This window comes from Erpetoichthys calabaricus, chromosome 4, assembly GCF_900747795.2.
Source record: "Erpetoichthys calabaricus chromosome 4, fErpCal1.3, whole genome shotgun sequence".
Classification (NCBI taxonomy): Eukaryota; Metazoa; Chordata; class Cladistia; order Polypteriformes; family Polypteridae; genus Erpetoichthys; species Erpetoichthys calabaricus.
In genome coordinates this window covers 269,079,329-269,098,401 of record NC_041397.2, presented here as the reverse complement: position 1 = coordinate 269,098,401, position 19,073 = coordinate 269,079,329, and the positions used below count along the sequence as shown (strand labels likewise).

The 19,073-nt window shown below is 42.8% G+C and overlaps 1 protein-coding gene across 1 annotated transcript in view; it reads left to right on the top strand.

Annotated features, from left to right (window-relative positions):
• The first annotated feature begins 9,796 nt into the window (after window positions 1-9,796).
• gpr156 (G protein-coupled receptor 156) overlaps window positions 9,797-19,073 on the top strand; it is a 108,717-nt gene continuing 99,440 nt past the window's right edge. The window contains exon 1 of the mRNA XM_028800775.2: window positions 9,797-9,915. The gene's annotated coding sequence lies outside the window, so the exon portion shown is untranslated. The remainder of the gene's footprint in view (window positions 9,916-19,073) is intronic.

Here is a 19,073-nt window from a genome sequence, read left to right as displayed (position 1 = left end):
ATAAAAGCATTGAAGTTTCATGTCAGATATGCACTGTAAAGAAACCATATTATATGACTAAAGATTTTTCTGATGATCTTCGCCGAGTTTTCAGGAAATGTGTTTAATATTGTAACAAAAATACACGCATTTTGCACCTTACAAATGGATAACTGACCTGAATTATGCAACATCCATCCATCCATCCATTTTCCAACCCGTAATATTCCTAACTACAGGGTCACGGGGGTCTGCTGGAGCCAATCCCAGCCAACACAGGGCACAAGGCAGGAACCAATCCCGGGAAGGGTGCCAACCCACCGCAGATTATGCAGCATGAGTTGCTTAATTTTTTTTCCAACTTTGCTTTTATCCAAAACTGGTTAACGCATAGTCCCCTTGTATTTGAATCTTCAATATAATTTCTCTGCAAAATAATGAGTAAAATGTTGTGTTTTTTTTTTTAGTCCCCACTACAAACTATATCATTTGTTGGCAGTAGTATACTTTTTAATACCTACACTACATTGGTTATGCTGCATTCCATTTGAAGTGGAAAGTCCTAATTTTCAACTGGAATGCCCCCTTAAGTCAGATTTCCAACATTGAAACTTGAGGCTGGTCTGTCTAGTCCGAGTTTGTCAAACTTCAGATCATGAAGTCAGCACAAAAGCGCCATGTATGCTGTGAATGTTAGTGAAAGTTGTATTATACTGTTTATTAGCACTCATGTCTATTTGTGTCTCATTTAATCTGTTGTACACACGGCACTGTTCTACTTCTACCTGTGGACATGTTCCTACAGGGCTTGGAAGCACAAAATACAGCTTAGTGCATTGTTATCAACTGATGTTTATTCTGATGGAGCTGATGTGTCCATATCAACGTGGGGTGACACCATTCCCAGTTTCAACATCAGAGATAAGTAATAACATCATTATTTGAGTCCGATATCCCTCCTACAACACTAACCCTAATCTTAACCAGGGTGTAACCAGTTGCTGTATCTGACAACTGGCACTACCACCATGCAGCACAGAGCTGTGGATTATGGGCCGAGTTAAATGGGCGGATCTTGACCCATGTTTTTCCACGCCCTATTCCACAAGCTGCAGTTTAGCCCCGCCCAAACAACCCTGTATAAACTCTGCATGCTAATATCATTAATAACACACTACCACCATAATATGTAGGCTACTTGATATTTTTAAGTCAGAATTATTAGGGGTGCTTCAGCTCCAGGGCACCCATAAGCTGGTACCTATGCTTCTGAAAGATTTATGTTTACATCTTCCAACATTAGAAATAATGGGCATTGTATATTGCATGTTTATAGTAGGAAACAGAAGAGCATCAAGAGTCATTTGTGCATTATTTACTCAATATAGAGCTAGATTAAACTACCCAGCATTGCCCAGACTTCTTAGATCTAGAACATCAGCATTTGTGAACTGTGAAAATGAAATAACATTCATATTAATTCAGTGATATTTAATTTACAGCTTCATATAGTGTATAGCTTTATTCTTCTATACTAAGTACATGTATTATTTCAATATGACCAATTAATCTAATGCTTTGTAATATAAAATATTTTTGGTTTTCCTTGCTGGTCTGTAAATTTATAAAAGTTTTAGTGTGCCCACTCAGGAACAAGCAACGTTTAGCTGACCGTGGGGAAAAGCATCGACTTTCTAAGTTAATTCCTGCTCCCCTCTTTGAGCTTTATTTATAGTCATTGCAAATGCAAGGTGCACTGGATATTGTAGTTGCTTAAAATTGAAAGGTACAGTATGACGGTATCATAGCAATGCATGGAATAAACACATCTTATGTTAGCATTACTACTTAAACTTGTCCCTTCTAACAAGCAATGAATAATGACCCCTGATACAGTGTCCACATTTTTCATGACGAAAACTTTTGTTCCGCCATCTTGAATTTTGAAAAAGCAATTTCAGATTTGTAATCTGTGACCCAGAAAACCCTGAGGTACTGATTTTGGTTGAGATTGGTTAATAAAGAAACACTACCTACATCTTTCACGTGTCAAGGGGATGAAATCAGTGGGAGGGGTATCCAGGTTTAATGGTAGCCTAGGTCGTCAGTATGATCCTAGAGAGTAGCTATGCAAAATTTGGTCCGCATTGGTCAAAAGATTAAGCATTGTATAGGAAATGTACAAACAGACGTAAAGACATTTTATTTTTTATTGATAGATTAGGACCTAGAGCACACTTGAGCTTTATAACTCACCGAAGCTTTATAACACAGTGGTGAAGCATCATCAGGAGGACTGTGTGCAATTTTGGGCTCCTGGATGCAAAAATCAATGAGGCTGATTCCAGGACTGCAGAGAATGTGTTGTGAGGAAAGATTAAAAGAGTTTAAGGAAAAGGAGATCATGGGGTGACATGATTAGTGTCCACACTTAATAAAGGAATAAGTCCAGTGGATCGGGACTGTTGGTTTAAAATGAGTTCAATAAGAACACAGGGACACAGTTGGAAACTTGTTAAGAGTAAATTTCACACAAACATTAGGAGTTTTTTTCTTTACACAGACAGCCATAGACACTTGGAATAAGCTACCAAGTAGTGTGGTAGACTGTAGGACTTTAGGGACTTTCAAAACTCTACTTGATGTTATTTTGGAAGAATTAAATGGTAGGACTGGTGAGCTTTGTTGGGATGAATGGCCTGTTCTCATCTAACTTTTTCTAATGTACACACAGCTTGCTGTTCAGGAATTTGACTGGATAGGTGCTTTGGACCAAGAAATGTTGAATGTAGTTTTGATAAAGGGAGTTCCTCTTGTCCAAAATCTGTAAAAACTAAAGAAGTCCAATGCGATTTCTCTCTGTAAAGTGCTGTTAAATTCATCCCATATTGTTGGTGTAAGAATTTGCCAAATAGACCAGTGGCCAAATAAAACACCTCTGCACTATAGTACAAACACATCCCTCTTGTTGCAAATATGTGAAAATAAAATTGTTCTGGAGTGATTTAAGGCATTTCAACACCAGTTAAACAAAGCAGTTTGCCCCATGTTCGTTCTCTCTCTGATGTGGGAGGGTGCCAAATATGCCCTCATGCTGGCAAGGCTCACTCAATCAAAAGGTCAGAGGATCACCCCTCAATTATTACTGTGTAAATCCTCTTAACACCTGCCAGTGAGCCTCTTCATTGCCTACCACCCCATCTAATTCAACATTACAGCTCGACAACTCTTGCATCCACTGAATGTGATTCCTTTGTTTTTTGCCAAATTCCAAGGAAGTGCTTCCAGCAGACACAAGAGACCTTCTATAGGGTATGTAAACCCTCAATCCCAGACATCATTCACAAAGACCTCTGTAAGTTTGCACTGCTCAAGATAACTTTAACTAAACTTCTCCCTGATCTTAAAAAGCTCTATGCTTGTCGAGCAACTGAAGCTGGAGGAAGCCTGATTAATAGCTGATGAATATCGGAACCCCCCCCCCCCTTACAATGGCAGCTCTAACTGAAAAATAGAAACAACTTCGTGAACCAGCTTTAAAGAAAAATGTAGCAGTTATGACCTCTCCATATAATTTCTAGTGGGGACACAGAAGCCTTTAAAAGGTTTGCTCTAAGCATTAGTGGGTACGCTAGCACCTGAGAATGAAATCAAACTCCAATGCAGAGGTCATGTGGCCTGCTGGTTGACAAACCTTTGTAGACACGTATTGTATGGACCAGAGGCAACTTTCACTCTACATGATCTCTCAGCCTGACTGCAATATGAAGTATTAAGATTCATGAGGACAACTTAGACAAATGGAGAAACCCCAAGACCCCACTGATACAGAAAAGCCCAGCGCATCCACAGTCTTACTTGGAGCATACCAGGACACTATTACTAACACTTCCAACACTTCAATGGAGGAGCCTTCAAAGAAAAAGCAGTACTGGTCTAAAACTATCTGGCCATATTGTGAAAGTGGTGAACATTTCTTCATACAATGTGCTACTTTCCAACAGATCACTAAAAAGCATCTTACGCACTGGATCAAAACCAAGAAATGGTGCTGGAGGTGTGAATGTTCCCATTGAGCAGCTTAGTGTAATCTTAAAAAAATCTTACAGTATATGTACAGGGAAACGCATGAAGCTAACAGTCTCCTCCCGCAACCTGTCTGCTAAGTTCAAATGCTTCATGGTGACAGACCCAGCGATGTCACTCCGGTGTTACTTAGAGTAGTGATAATGGTGACAAAGAGCTACATAAATATGCAACATTAGATGATGGCATAGAACATACTCTTCTGCTCTCAGCAGCTGCCGAAAAGCTTGGCTTGATGGGAGAAGCTGAGATGGTGTTACTGACAGTTACACAGGATGCTCAGACAGTGAATGGGTCATTGAAGAATAAGCACACATGAAACATTCACAAACCCAAAAGAAATGCAACATGGCTAAGGCTGATTGCATTGCATTCCTACCCACTGATCCCACTCCAGGAGAAATATTGCCTTAAAGCAGGGATCTTAAACTCCAGTCCCGGGGGGCCTCAGTGGCTGCACGTTTTCATTCTCCCCATTAATTAGTAACCTCCTTTTGCTGCTAATTAACTTCTTTTTAATTAATTTTAATTGACTCGTTTAATATTCGTTCCCCGGAATTTTGTCATCATTCCTCTGAATTGCTTCATTTCTTTCCTTAAACCAGGGGTGCCCAACTCCAGTCCTCATGGGCTGCAGTGGTTGCAGGTTTTCATTCTAACCATCTTCTTAATTAGTGAGCTGTTTTTGCTGCTGATAAACTTGTTTTGCCTTAGTTTTACTTGACGTGACTCAGACCAGTTGGTTGTTTCTTTTTTCTTAATGAGCAGCCAAACAATGGCTTAAATTAACAGCAAGAATTGGCTTCTCATTAAGAAACTGATGGGAGTGAAATTGGCTGGAGTTTGACGTTCCAGTTTAGCTGGTCATCTGTTGGCTCGTTTCACAGCTCATTTCTGTTTGGCTGCCATGTAATGAAGAAACAAATCAATTTGGAGGACTGAATCCTTAAAAAATGGGGCTATTCAGATGAAGGGAAAAGAAGTTAATTAGTAATGGAAACTGCTCGCTGATTAGGAAAAGGGTTAGAATGAAAACTTGCAGCCACCGTGGAGTTGGACACCCCTGCCTTAAACAGAAATGAAATGTGAAGTGAGTGAGCCAACAGATAATCAACTAAGTCCGGTCATCGAATTCCAACCAATTTCACTCCAACCCGTTGCTTAATTATGCACCATGTCTTGTTGTTAATTAAACCATGTTTATAATAATAATTAATTCCATGGCTTGTTGCTGCTCTCATTCTGCAATAACATACATTTTAAAAATTGTTGATTATTTTCTTTACTTTTCTACAAGCACTGCTAAAATGTTTTGGGGACCTGAGCAAATCAACATTCCTGAGATTTCCACCCTTTTTATTTTCATATATTTGCCTGTCATGTTTTGGTTCATTTTGTATCACATTATTATTTGGCTGCTAATTAAGAATGAAACAATTATTGGGCCTGAGTCTTCAAAAGAAGTGAATTAGCTGCAAAAAACGGTCACTAATTAAGAAAAGGGTTAGAATGAAAACCTGCAGCCCTGCAGGACTGAAGTTTGAGATCCTTTTCTTAAAGGCTTGAATCTTCCCCACTTCAAAAATGCTCACCCCCTTTTACTCATTGGAGCAGACCATCCCCAGCTGGTTACTCCACTTGTGCTTGTGTGCCTTGGCCCACCCTTAAGGGGCAACAGGAGTCCAGACAGGTTCTAGCAACATCCGTCCTAATTCTATCGGGGGACTTCAAAATCAGATGTCTTCCAAGCAGTGCTTGTTTTCATCCTTTCAGTCCTGAGATGCTGAAATGATTCAGAATTTGGAAAGGTGTTAGGAGCTAGACTCCTTTAATAATAACTCGGTCCAAAAATGATAAAGAGGCCATACTTCTTCTCCAAAGTCAAACTATCCATGTAGAAGTGGTTGGAATTTGTCAATTTGTGGCCCTACTGTTACAGAGAAGTGACATGCCATGTCTGAACTTTTCATCTGAGGCAGTGACTCGGAGAAATGATTATCCAGGAATCCAGAGGTTGCAGCTAGCTATAGTATAGAGAAACTGGAATAAGCTCCTATATCACCAAAACACCGAAGGAGTCCGTGGATAATCAAGAATCACAGTACATTCCTGACCATCTTTTTTATCGTACTGCTAAGAATTGGCTGGTCTTCTACTGCTCATTCCAGTTTGGAGGTTTAGCTATAAATACTTGTACCCTCACCCCCACCTCGGACCCATCACTACTAGGAGTGCCAATCCACTTTCCAGAACATGCTGTTGTCTCCCAGCAGAGAATTCAAAGCTGTTGTATGTTCCACCAGGTATGCCTTTTAGCACAAAAATCCCCAAACTCATTGATTAAGTTAGCAAAATTTTAAATGAAAGACAAATCCAAACATCTATAGTTGTACTATTTAACTGATTTAAAAACAGACAAAAGTTTCACACCTTATATAAGCAGGCATCTCATTCCACAGCTCTGGGGGCCTATAGCAAAAAGCTTCACCTCCAGCTCTTATCTTGTTAGCCCTTGGTATGTTTGCCAGCATCTTGAAATCTTGGTGTGCCCTTTGGTCTGTATGTAATGAGAAGTTCAGACAAGTAAGCATCGTCTTAGACATTTAAAGCTTGGTAACATCTCTCTGTGACGTATTCTAAAGTCATTGGTGACTCAATGCCAATGGGAATCATTTGCTTTGTTTTAACCTAAATGAACTGGAAATGTCATCCAGCAAAATTAGGCCACTTTGTAATAGAAAAAAGATACTAAAGACTACAAACATGCACTCATTTTCATTTGAATGAATCTCAACATCACAAAGAAATGGCACATCGTTTTTTAAAATCGTAAAAAAGTGTGTAAGGTTAGACTAAGGCCAGTGGATAACGGCAGTATGTCCTTGAACTCGTTTCTCTGAGATGTTCTGTTTCTCAAACTACATACAGTGCATCCAGAAAGTATTCACAGCGCCTCACTTTTTCCACATTTTGTTATGTTACAGCCTTATTCCAAAATGGATTAAATTCATTTTTTTACTCAGAATTCTACACACAACACCCCATAATGACAACATGAAAAATGTTTACTTGAGGTTTTTGCAAATTTATTAAAAAAAATAAAAAAACTTGAGAAATCACATGTACATAAGTATTCACAGCCTTTGCTCAATACTTTGTCAATGCACCTTTGGCAGCAATTACAGCCTCAAGTCTTTTTGAATATGATGCCACAAGCTTGGCACACCTATCCTTGGCCAGTTTCGCCCATTCCTCTTTGCAGCACTTCTCAAGCTCCATCAGGTTGGATGGGAAGCGTCGGTGCACAGCCATTTTAAGATCTCTCCAGAGATGTTCAATCGGATTCAAGTCTGGGCTCTGGCTGGGCCACTCAAGGACATTCACAGAGTTGTCCTGAAGCCACTCCTTTGATATCTTGGCTGTGTGCTTAGGGTCGTTGTCCTGCTGAAAGATGAACCATTGCCCCAGACTGAGGTCAAGAGCACTCTGGAGCAGGTTTTCAGAGAATTTTTTCATGGTCTGAGAGTCCTTCAGGTGCCTTTTGGCAAACTCCGGGTGGGCTGCCATGTGCCTTTTACTAAGAAGTGGCTTCCGTCTGGCCACTCTACCATACAGGCCTGATTGGTGGATTGCTGCAGAGATGGTTGTCCTTCTGGAAGGGTCTCCTCTCTCCACAGAGGACCTCTGGAGCTCTGACAGAGTGACCATCGGGTTCTTGGTCACCTCCCTGACTAAGGCCCTTCTCCCCCGATCGCTCAATTTAGATGGCCGGCCAGCTCTAGTAAGAGTCCTGGTGGTTTCGAACTTCTTCCACTTACGGATGATGGAGGCCACTGTGCTCATTGGGACCTTCAAAGCAGCAGAAATTTTTCTGTAACCTTACCCAGATATGTGCCTCGAGACAATCCTGTCTCGGAGGTCTACAGACAATTCCTTTGACTTCATGCTTGGTTTGTGCTCTGACATGAACTGTCAACTGTGGGACCTTATATAGACAGGTGTGTGCCTTTCCAAATCATGTCCAATCAACTGAATTTACCACAGGTGGACTCCAATTAAGCTGCAGAAACATCTCAAGGATGATCAGGGGAAACAGGATGCACCTGAGCTTAATTTTGAGCTTCATGGCAAAGGCTGTGAATACTTACTGTATGTACATGTGCTTTCTCAATTTTTTTATTTTTAATAAATTTGCAAAAACCTCAATGTAAACTTTTTTCACGTTGTCATTATGGGGTGTTGTGTGTAGAATTCTGAGGAAAAAAATGAATTTAATCCATTTTGGAATAAGGCTGTAACATAACAAAATGTGGAAAAAGTGAGGCGCTGTGAATACTTTCCGGATGCACTGTATATCCATATAAGATCTTTCTATATAAAGTATAGTAAATGTGGCATCCAAGAAATGCAAGTCACTTGACCTACAAAAGAATGCGTAAAGCCTGGAAGCATACTAATTTACAGAAGAGCCATCTTAACTTACCAACATACCCCAAGAATCATTTTTGAGGCCGATTCCTAATATATGTAATAAAATAAAACTGATCTGACAAGTGCTGAAAGCACTCAGATAGTAACAGCTGCTCTGCTAGCTCGCCAGAAACGCACAGGATTTTTCTCTCGTATCGGAGCCAACACGACAATAAAACTGCCAACCTTTCTGCAGCGTTTAAAAACAGTTATTATCTGATCATAAATAAGAAGCACTCGGCTGTACATAGCAATCAGAAAACCTGGGATTGTCCGTTAGTGTGCGTGTGAGCGCGTGAACGGGAGGCACGCCACAGCTACCGCGTACAGACCACTGCTGCTCCTGCTCCTGCCTGAAATTCCGTGCAATTGAGCTCACCTCAGCAGCATGGGAAGAAGTTAGTCGGACTCGCACTAGTAGCGATGTTTTTTAAGTATTATTTGGCTGCCGTCTTTGTCCTTGACGATTGACAACATGTCATGTAATTTTAGGGTGGGCCACGGTCGACTTTAGGGCTCGAAAGAGGGCGGGGAGGTGGATGGGTTTGGAGGGATTGGGTGTTTGAGCCGATCCCAACTAGAACAGAACGCAAAGCAGGAGCAAACCCTGGACAGAACGGGACAGATACGTGGACAACACTCAAACTCCGCGCATGGAGGACTAGATGTGAACCCGGGTGTCTTTACTGCGATGCAGCACTGCTACGCACAGGAAAGTGACTTGCTCGTGGTCACTTGTAGACTGTAGCAGATTTAGGGATGGACGATATGGGCAGCCGTCCAGGGTGGCATCATACCTGGGCAAACAGCACCAAAAAAATACGGAATGGTGATTGCAGCCTGGGCCGGTCAATCCATTAGGGGAGCTGTTTATGAAAGCTAAGTGGCGTGCGCTCTTTAATTTTAGATTTTGTTCATCTCTTAGTATCCTTTTAGGTAGCCTATAATATATTAAATAGTTCTTATGTTTTCGTATATTAGGAACCATTCCTTTGCTCGATATACCAAATTCATATGCAAAAAAACTTTCACAGAATGAAACGGTTGTTTGTCAAGAAAGGAAGGAACCACACAACCCACTAAAATGCCAGTCGATAGCGATTATTTTAAGACTAACTTAGTATGTTACCTCAGTTCAACCACAGACATATAAAGAAGAAATGCGTAATAATGTAGTCGCTTGAGACGCAGGATACGCGCGCACTTTGCTAAATTATTCATGCCCCGCCCCGCCGAAAGAATGGGAAGTTTGTGAAGATGAGCAGGTGTGCGGGTCGGGTTTCTCCTTAACCATGCAGCCTGCAAAACGGTGGTGTCAAGTGAAGGAGTCGAGATGGGAAAGGATATCGCAGCGGGGTGAAGCTCTCAGGGTCCAGCCGTGTAAGTACTCTGATTCTATCCTCCTGTCCTTAGGCTCGCCGGTAAGTTAAGGTACAGAATTATAAGAACGTGATTTTTCTTCAAAGCGCGGCTGAGCGAAGCGAGTGAAAAACCCAATGTAGTAATGTCAATAGTAAGTGAAGTTACAGAGGCGTTGAATCGCTGGATCCCTCATCAAAGCTTGATGACCGAGGTCCCCAAATCTGAATCGTATTATGGGATGTCATCCACTCTTGCATTTGGCTCTGGACTTGTAATATTACTATTGTACTATCGTATTGTATTTAGGATTACTCGTGTTCTGTTCTGTGTATTGTATTTTTTTTACTCCCATTTTGTCGCCCACTGCACGCCCAACCTACCGGGAAAGGGGTCTTCTCCTCGAATTGTCTTTTATAAGATTTCTTCCATTTTTTTCCCTACGAGTGTTTTTTTTTTTTATGGGGGCGGGAAGAGGTTCCTGTCTTCTAAAGAATCAAGGCTGGGGGCTGTCAAAGGGCAAGGCATGTTAAAGCCCATTATGTCACTCCTTGTGTGATTTTGAGCTGTACACAAATGTATTGTAAAACAGTTTTATTTCCAAGAAAGAAAAAAAAATCGGTACCAAAACAATTCGACGCCAATTTCTAATAAAATATCGCGCTAGTGTTGCAGCTCAAGTTTAAAAAACGGCGCCCCTTCCAAGGGTGACAGGAGGGGTAGGCTGCTGGTTAAGGTGGTGGGATGTGATGTCTGTGCTTCTCTACGCGATGCGGCATTTCAATGTAGCTAAATGAAAGCTCGAAGTGTAGGCTGCGAATTAATTTTTTAGCTCTGACAATGATGTTGACGGTGGATGAGTGGAAAGAAGCATCCTGTCAAGGGGAGTGAACAGCGCCATATAATCTTCTCGCTGACTACCACTGTAATTCTGAGTGGGTGAATCGCTTAACGCTACAGCCACCCATCGGAATGGAGAAGAAGCATTTGCCCTTGTCAGAGCTGTCTTAACCATCATAGGTCCCTGCACAAAGTGAGTGCACTGGGGCCCCTGTTTGATGGTAAAACAGAAACAGAAACAGAGGCCCCCCAGCCTGTGTCCATACATTAAGACAGTCCTTGCCCCAGAAGGATATTTAATCTCCTTTGCAATTTTTTTAACACTATTGGGAGTTAATTCAATTCTGTTGATTTTCCAGTGTACAGAAGCAATGGGGCTGAAAACACAGTTTACCTCTTTTTTTTCCACTTGTTTAAAGTGCAAGGCAATCAAAAAGTCAATTATAAGGTGTGAAAATGTCAGCTAAAGGGTACTACCAGTTTTTTGAAGACGCAAGTTCTAATTCAGTGTTACTTTAATAGATAGATTCACATACTCCAGCAGCAGCATACTGATAAAAAACAATATTAAATAAAAGAGTGATAAAAATGCAGGTAAAACAGACAATAACTTTGTATAATGTTAACGTTTACCCTTCCGGGATGGAATTGAAGAGTCGCATAGTGTAGGGGAGGAATGGTCTCGTCTGTCGCTGAAGCTGCTCCTCTGTCTGGAGATGATACTGTTCAGAGCATCAGTATTGGCAGACCAGTCCAATTTATCATCCAGCTGCACTCCCAGGTATTTATAGGTCTGTACCATCTGCACACAGTCACCTCTGATGATCACGGGGTTCCAGGAGGGACCTGGGCCTCCTAAAATCCACCATCAGCTCTTTGGTTTTGCTGGTGTTCAGTTGTAGGTGGTTTGAGTCACACCATTTAACAAAGTCCTTGATTAGGTTCCTCTACTCCTTCTCCTGCCCACTCCTGATGCAGCCCACGATTGCAGTGTCATCAGCGAACTTTTGCACGTGGCAGGACTCCGAGTTGTACTGTATTGGAATTCCGATGTATATAGGCTGAACAGGACCAGAGAAATAAGAATAAATAAATAAATAAATAAGGATAGGGCGGCACGGTGGCGCAGTGGGTAGCGCTGCTGCCTCGCAGTTGGGTGACCTGGGGTCCCGGGTCCACCCTGCGTGGAGTTTACATGTTCTCCCCGTGTCTGCGTGGGTTTCCTCCGGGCGCTCCGGTTTCCTCCCACAGTCCAAAGACATGCAGGTTAGGTGGATTGGCGATTCTAAATTGGCCCTAGTGTATGCATGGTGTGTGGGTGTGTTTGTGTGTGTCCTGTGGTGGGTTGGCACCCTGCCCGGGATTGGTTCCTGCCTTGTGCCCTGTGTTGGCTGGGATTGGCTCCAGCAGACCCCCGTGACCCTGTGTTCGGATTCAGCGGGTTGGAAAATGGATGGATGGATGGATAAATAAGGATAACTTGTCCAGTGTAAGTATGCTTTGACTCTCATCAGAGTAAACCTGTCCGCACACACTTTGTGCATTTGTGGGGTGGTGGGACGGAGTGGGACAGACAGAAGTCACAGCTGGTCACAAAGACCAACTGGGAGCTCCATGCAGGTCATTTGATACGTCCTTCATGGCTCTGACAGGTTCATCGACACTGACAACCTGAACCAATCATGTAGGTTAGGTGGAAAGTATGCACAAAGTATACAAATCATTAGCGGCTTCACATAAGACTTTTTTCAAATCGTCGGTGTGATTTTTGATTCTTTGTGAATATCCATCCATCCATCCATCCATTTTCCAACCCGCTGAATCCAAACACAGGGTCACGGGGGTCTGCTGGAGCCAATCCCAGCCAACACAGGGCACAAGGCAGGAACCAATCCTGGGCAGGGTGCCAACCCACCGCAGGACACACACAAACACACCCACACACCAAGCACACACTAGGGCCAATTTAGTTTTGCCAATCCACCTAACCTGCATGTCTTTGGACTGTGGGAGGAAACCGGAGCGCCCGGAGGAAACCCACGCAGACACGGGGAGAACATGCAAACTCCACGCAGAGAGAACCCAGGGAGCGAACCCAGGTCCCCAGGTCTTCCAAATGCGTGGCAGCAGCGCTACCCACTGCGCCACCGTGCCACCCTCTTTGTGAATATTTTCTTTCTTAATGACATTTGCTGACTAGCTCTGTCTCCGCAGCTACAGGAGACAATACTCTCAGTCCAATTATTTGACAGCTGGATGTAATACTCTACCCACAAACAAAATTTCTTTGAATATGTTGCTTAGTGCATCTTGTGGGGGCTGAGAAAAAAATGTAATACCATGTTTTCATGCAGTACAGAGATAACAAAGTTTCTGATATAATAGATGTCGAAGGTAACCAATACTGGATAACAGCAAATCATATTAAAAATGTACATTGAAATATATTGCATTACTTGTGTCCCATGATCTACAGTACATGTGAAGTCATCCAGTGGTAGGCCCACAATGTCCATAGCACGTGTATTTTTATTAAACATCGTAATGACCCAGGTGTCCAAGAGAGAAGGAGGAATGCATGTATGCAGCACTCTACATAAAGCTGCTAGTAGCTGCATTGGTTTCTTCATCACCCTGCCCAGCACACCCACCTTCGATTGTTCCTTCACACTGCTCAGTTCTTTGGTGGGCCCCATGTGCCTCCATCTGCTTCATTTCAGTTCCCGCGCTTACACACTGCTGGGCTCACCTCCCACCGCTAATCCTGTATTGACAGCAACCCATATGCCTCACTTGTCCCTGGATCTGTAAGCCAACCCAACACCAGGGTCCACATCTGAGGTTCTTTGGTGGCCATGCACCCAGGTCAATGGACTTTAGCAGCAGCAGGGATGCCTGTAAGAAGTGTTCTTAAAATGCTATATCTGCACACCCATTCCACACTCGCATGAGCTGCTTTTATGGATGACTTCTCCAGATATCGCCAACCCCTCTGACAGTTCGTGGTGACCCGAGGAGCATGTCCCGCTCCGGTCTGGGCCCAGGGCACTGTTATTAAATAGTCCTCTTGTGGAATGTGCTGTCCTGAATGATAATGGAATGCACTTGGACATGAATGAGCATTTGAATTGTGGACCTGCCTCCCATTGTTAGATATATATTCATATCAACAACTGGAGCACCTCTGTATTATTTAGCTGCAATCTGTGAAACTGTACAGGTGAACTGACCTTTGGCTTATTGAAGCATTTCAGACATGCACATAGATGAGCCATTGAATGCTAATGATAATGGGTTTCTCTCCCTTTTCTTTAACCTTTAATCTTTAGTTGTAAACATATTTTGGTGTTGATATTATGTGAAGCGCAATGTTAGCCAATGAATAAGCTGTTCCTGGGCTGGAGGTTGGGGGTGTGGGAGGTCTTCAACTCCTATGCTTGATGGTGTTTGTGTTGTTTTAGTTCATGAGAGCATTTTCCAAAAGTGTTTATTTAATAACGTTATAGTAATAACACATACGAGTCTGCTTGGGATGTTATGACCTTACTTCTATATGACTTGACTTTGGATTATAATTCTTGAGTAATGTGACATTGTTTTCATGGATGCTTGTTATACTGTTTGCTGTTGTCCAGCCTTTCAATGTTAAACTAACAACTAACACGACTCTGCTCCGCTAGTGTGAAGGCTTTCTGCTGTGCTCCTCTTGAAACGATAGGCTACTTCATCAGTTTGCAATCATAACCCCGGTAACTTGTGCTTTTGGTTGACCGGATTGGCCGCTAAAGTGAAAACTGAAGATGGCGCCCCCTGTGGAGAACACCGTGTCAGCACACCATTAAACATTGCAAAATACTGTTAGTATCTGATTGTTAACTCTGACTTTGTTTTCAGATCTCCCCAACTCCAGACTGTTAAGTTTCATCTTTTGGGATAAACAAGACTTCTATTTATTTATATCACTGTCCTTACGTAGTTCTTTGTGTTTAATTTACCATAATCCACACGTCTGTTGTTTTGCTCTTGTTTTATTCTTTCTAATACTGTTTTCTTTTTTCTTTAATGATATAGTCTCTGACCTCTGCTTCTGCTCTTCAACTTCAAATTCAACTTGCTGGTATTTTGCATTGTTGGTTTCTTGGGACCCAAAATAGCAGCCTATACCGTGTTTATCATTTTCCTTTTTACTCTTTTCTGTTTTCACTTCTACTTCTAGTACACTCTTAAAAATAATGGCCCTCTACACACTCTCTCTGTGTTGTGTGGTTGCTCGTTACTCCATTGCTTCACAAAGAATCATTTCATTCTGGGTAGGTTTATTTACATATGAATTTGGTCCTTTTGGGCTTTGAAAAGGCTCCTAATATGTGCCCAAACCAGACATCTTTAATATATTGCAGGATACGGACAGATCAAGAAAACCTGAAGTTGGCCTGTGTTATTGTAAGCAGGAAGACATTTTAAAATCTGGAACCCGCCTGTGTTTCACAAATCTGTTACCATCTGTCCATGGGTTTTTAAGGAGGCGGTTACTGGTCTAAATTAATTAGGTTCATTTCAGAAACTTCATGTGGATGGCTCTTTTGGGAATCAAAATTCTTTCCCTATGGCATTGCTCTGGATATCCATCCATCCATTATCCAATCCGCTATATCCTAACACAGGGTCACGGGGGTCTGCTGGAGCCAATCCCAGCCAACACAGGGCGCCAGCTCACCGCAGTTGCTCTAAACACCTAGTATAAAAAAATTAAGAGTCGAGAGGACATTCTCTTGTGTTATAACGTGGGCTTTAAAGTATTCATCCCTCTGTGGACAGTCGTATAGGCGTCCACATTTGTTGAAGAAGTTAATATCTTTAGTGACCTTTATTTTAAACTTTACCCGTTTTGTGGCAAAAGCATTGTGCGGATTTAACCACCATACACGTAGGTCCTTGTGTCAATTTAGTAATTCTGTATTGGAGATTTGTTTTCCCATTTCTTTTTTTAAACCACTCTCGTTAATTTAATTGTTTTGGTTGGTGGTTTCAATTAAACGTTCCCATTTTCTGTATACTTTTTATTTTTATTATATTGCTATTTTAAACTTTTTTGTAGAGGTCCTGCGCGTTGAAGACCCCTTATTTATTTGTTTGTACTTGTGTATTTTACTCTCCTTAGTTCCTATTTGTTGAAGTTTTATTTAATTTTAAATTTAGCTCAATATTGATTGCTATTACTGCGTATATCGGATTTGCCTTCTTTTACTGTGTTCTTTATCGCATCTTTAAGAATCCGACAGTAATCCCTTGGAACTGGTCAGGTAAACCAATCGTGACCAAACATAGGCCTGTAAATGGCACTTCATTCGTGCCGAGGGTCTATCTGTCAAATTCATGTTATTCAGCACCACAACTGTGTTTTCTAAAGAGTAGCAGTCTGTCCCGTTCAGCATGGTGGTGTCGGCATATTTTACTTCTACCATCTGGGCTCGTACAGGACACTACAGAAAACTTTCAGGTGGCCGCTTAGGGCGTTTACGAGGGGGTGCGCGTGCGCATTACCATAGGCTGCTGTCCCGTCTGGGTAGTAGAACTGATCTCCATCAACCCAGTATCGGTCCATATCCTGCCTCGGGTACTGTCTGGGTCGGTGTTCGCGAAAAAATGCGCAATAAGTACATTGTAAAATCGAAAGCCGGGGCGTGGGTGATTTGTAGGGAATCGAGTTCCATTGATTAGTTTATTTTTTCCCAATAACCTTGCGAACAGCGCTGCCGTGACTGAGTTAGAAAATGGACGGACGAATAAGAATACCCGAGACCGCTGTTATTTGTGAGCGGTACATGTGATACATCTCGTCAAGTCTGTACTAGTGCGGGCGAACATTTGACAAACAACAAACTTCCGAGATTTTAAAATCTGCCCTGACCTCAAACGGTTAACAGTTTAAGGTTAGAGGCGTTAATCCCCCGCATGATGCATGGGTGTCGGGACGGGCGGCGGGATGATGTCAGCCTGAGTCAGTCGCAGCTCCTCTCGGACACCTAAAGCGCTGCCTTGGTCACTGTCTCGTGCGCCCAAAGCCACATGTTTCATATCCTGAAATCGTTGTCACCTGGAGTCGTAAACACGTCAGGCGCTTGAGTACAGGAGAAGAGGAGGAGGTCAGGGCGAACTCTAAAGTACAAATTGACGAGTGAGGGTAATACAGGAAATGAAGGCGACTGGGGATCTTGTTGGTTAGAATTTAATTTAATGGTAAAATGTTTTTTGAGCACTCGCCGGATCATTTAATAATACAGAAAAAGGGTCACGTCAAAAACTAGTCTGACAATCGAAGGTGATTTAAGAGCGCTGTACGAATGGCCAGCCGTCCAAGCACACACCCCGGCACCGCCATGTGCTTCACGTTAGTTAGCCATACCCTAACCACACTCGGCCAACCGTAATTAGGTGTTTTTGCCCATTTACTAATCCCTGCGCTTCCCTGACTCATGACACGCGTATTTGGAGTCCCTTTTTTGTCGAATTTAATGCAATAGACGGTTGAGCAGAAACTGCACTGCTTGAAAGTAACTGATGTCCTGGGTACTAAATAATTGCCCATGGTATTTCAATTTTATTAATTTAATATACGATGCTAACTGACCAGAACAGTAGTCATTTAGTGTTTGCTGTATTTCACTATGAAGGACAATATATTGCAGAAAACTGGAGAGCAGACACACATCTACAGGAAATATCTAATTTAAATATCAAATATCCATGGGTGGCACTGCTGCCTTGATAATAAGGTTCACCTCCTGGATCCTCCCTGCATGGAGTTTGCATGTTCTCCCTGGGTACACATGGGTTTCCTCCAGGAGCTCCAGTTTCTTCCCAAATTCCAAAGATATGAACACTCTTAAAAATAACAGTTCCTTAATGGCACTTTATGGTTCTTTACCGGGTTGTGTGGTTCTTCATAGAACCACTACTTGACAAAGCACCATTTTATTCTGGAAAGGGTTCTTTGCGCTTTGGAAAACTTCCTAATTTATAGAAAACAACTGAAATCTTTAATGTATGTATGTTTGTATGTATGGCCATATGTGCTTATCACTGGAGTAGTTTCTAGAGGATGACATTTTGATGTTGCATGTAAGGATGCTACTCTTCTACTAAATATGTATCTGTCTTCTAAGATTGTATGGATTTGTTTTTCTTTGTTATTTATTCATTAATATTCTTACCTAATCATATTTGCTTTTTCTTTTCTTGTAACTTTCTCTTTGACATCTTGTAAAGCATTTTAAACTACATACTTTATATGAAAATGTGCCATAGCAATAAATGTTGTTGTTGTTGTATGGAAGGCCATCTGTTATTATCTAATGTTTTTGTGGTTATTAATATATGGAGTCCCCTCCTCGAACCGCCACCTTACCGTGGTGGAGGGGTTTGCGTGTCCCAATGATCCTAGGAGCTCTGTTGTCCGGGGCTTTATGCCCCTGGTAGGGCCATCCAAGGCAATCTGGTCCTAGGTGAGGGATGAGACAAAGTGCGGTTTAACAGACCTCCTATGACGAATAAAAAATTTGGACGGCGTTTTCCCTCGCCCGGACGCGGGTCACCGGGGCCCCCCTCTGGAGCCAGGCCTGGAGGTGGGGCTCGATGGCAAGTGCCTGGTGGCCGGGCTTGCACCCATGGGGCTCAGCCGGGCACAGCCCGAAGAGGCAACGTGGGTCCCCCTTCCCATGGGCTCACCATCTATGGGAGGGGCCAAGGAGGTCGGGTGCAGTGTGAGTTGGGTGGTGGCCGAAGGCGGGGACCTTGGTGGTCCGATCCTCGGCTACAGAAGCTGGCTCTTGGGATGTGGAATGTCACCTCTCTGAAGGGGAAGGAGCCTGAGCTTGTGCGTGAGATTGAGAGGTTCCGGCTAGATATAGTCGGACTCACCTCGACGCACAGCTTGGACTCTGGAACCAATCTCTTTGAGAGGGGCTGGACTCTCTACCACTCTGGAGTTGCCCCCGGTGAGAGGCGCCGAGCGGGTGTGGGTATACTTATTGCCCCCCGACTTGGAGCCTGTACATTGAGGTTTACCCCGGTAGACGAGAGGGTAGCCTCCCTTCGCCTTCGGGTGGGGGGATGGGTCCTAACTGTTGTTTGTGCGTATGCACCGAGCAGCAGTTTGGAGTACCCATCCTTTTTGGAGTCCCTGGAGGGTGTGCTAGAGGGCATACCATCTGGGGACTCCCTCGTACTGCTGGGAGACTTCAATGCTCACGTTGGCAATGACAGTGAGACCTGGAAGGGCGTGATTGGGAGGAATGGCCCCCCTGATCTGAACCCGAGTGGTGTTTTGTTATTGGACT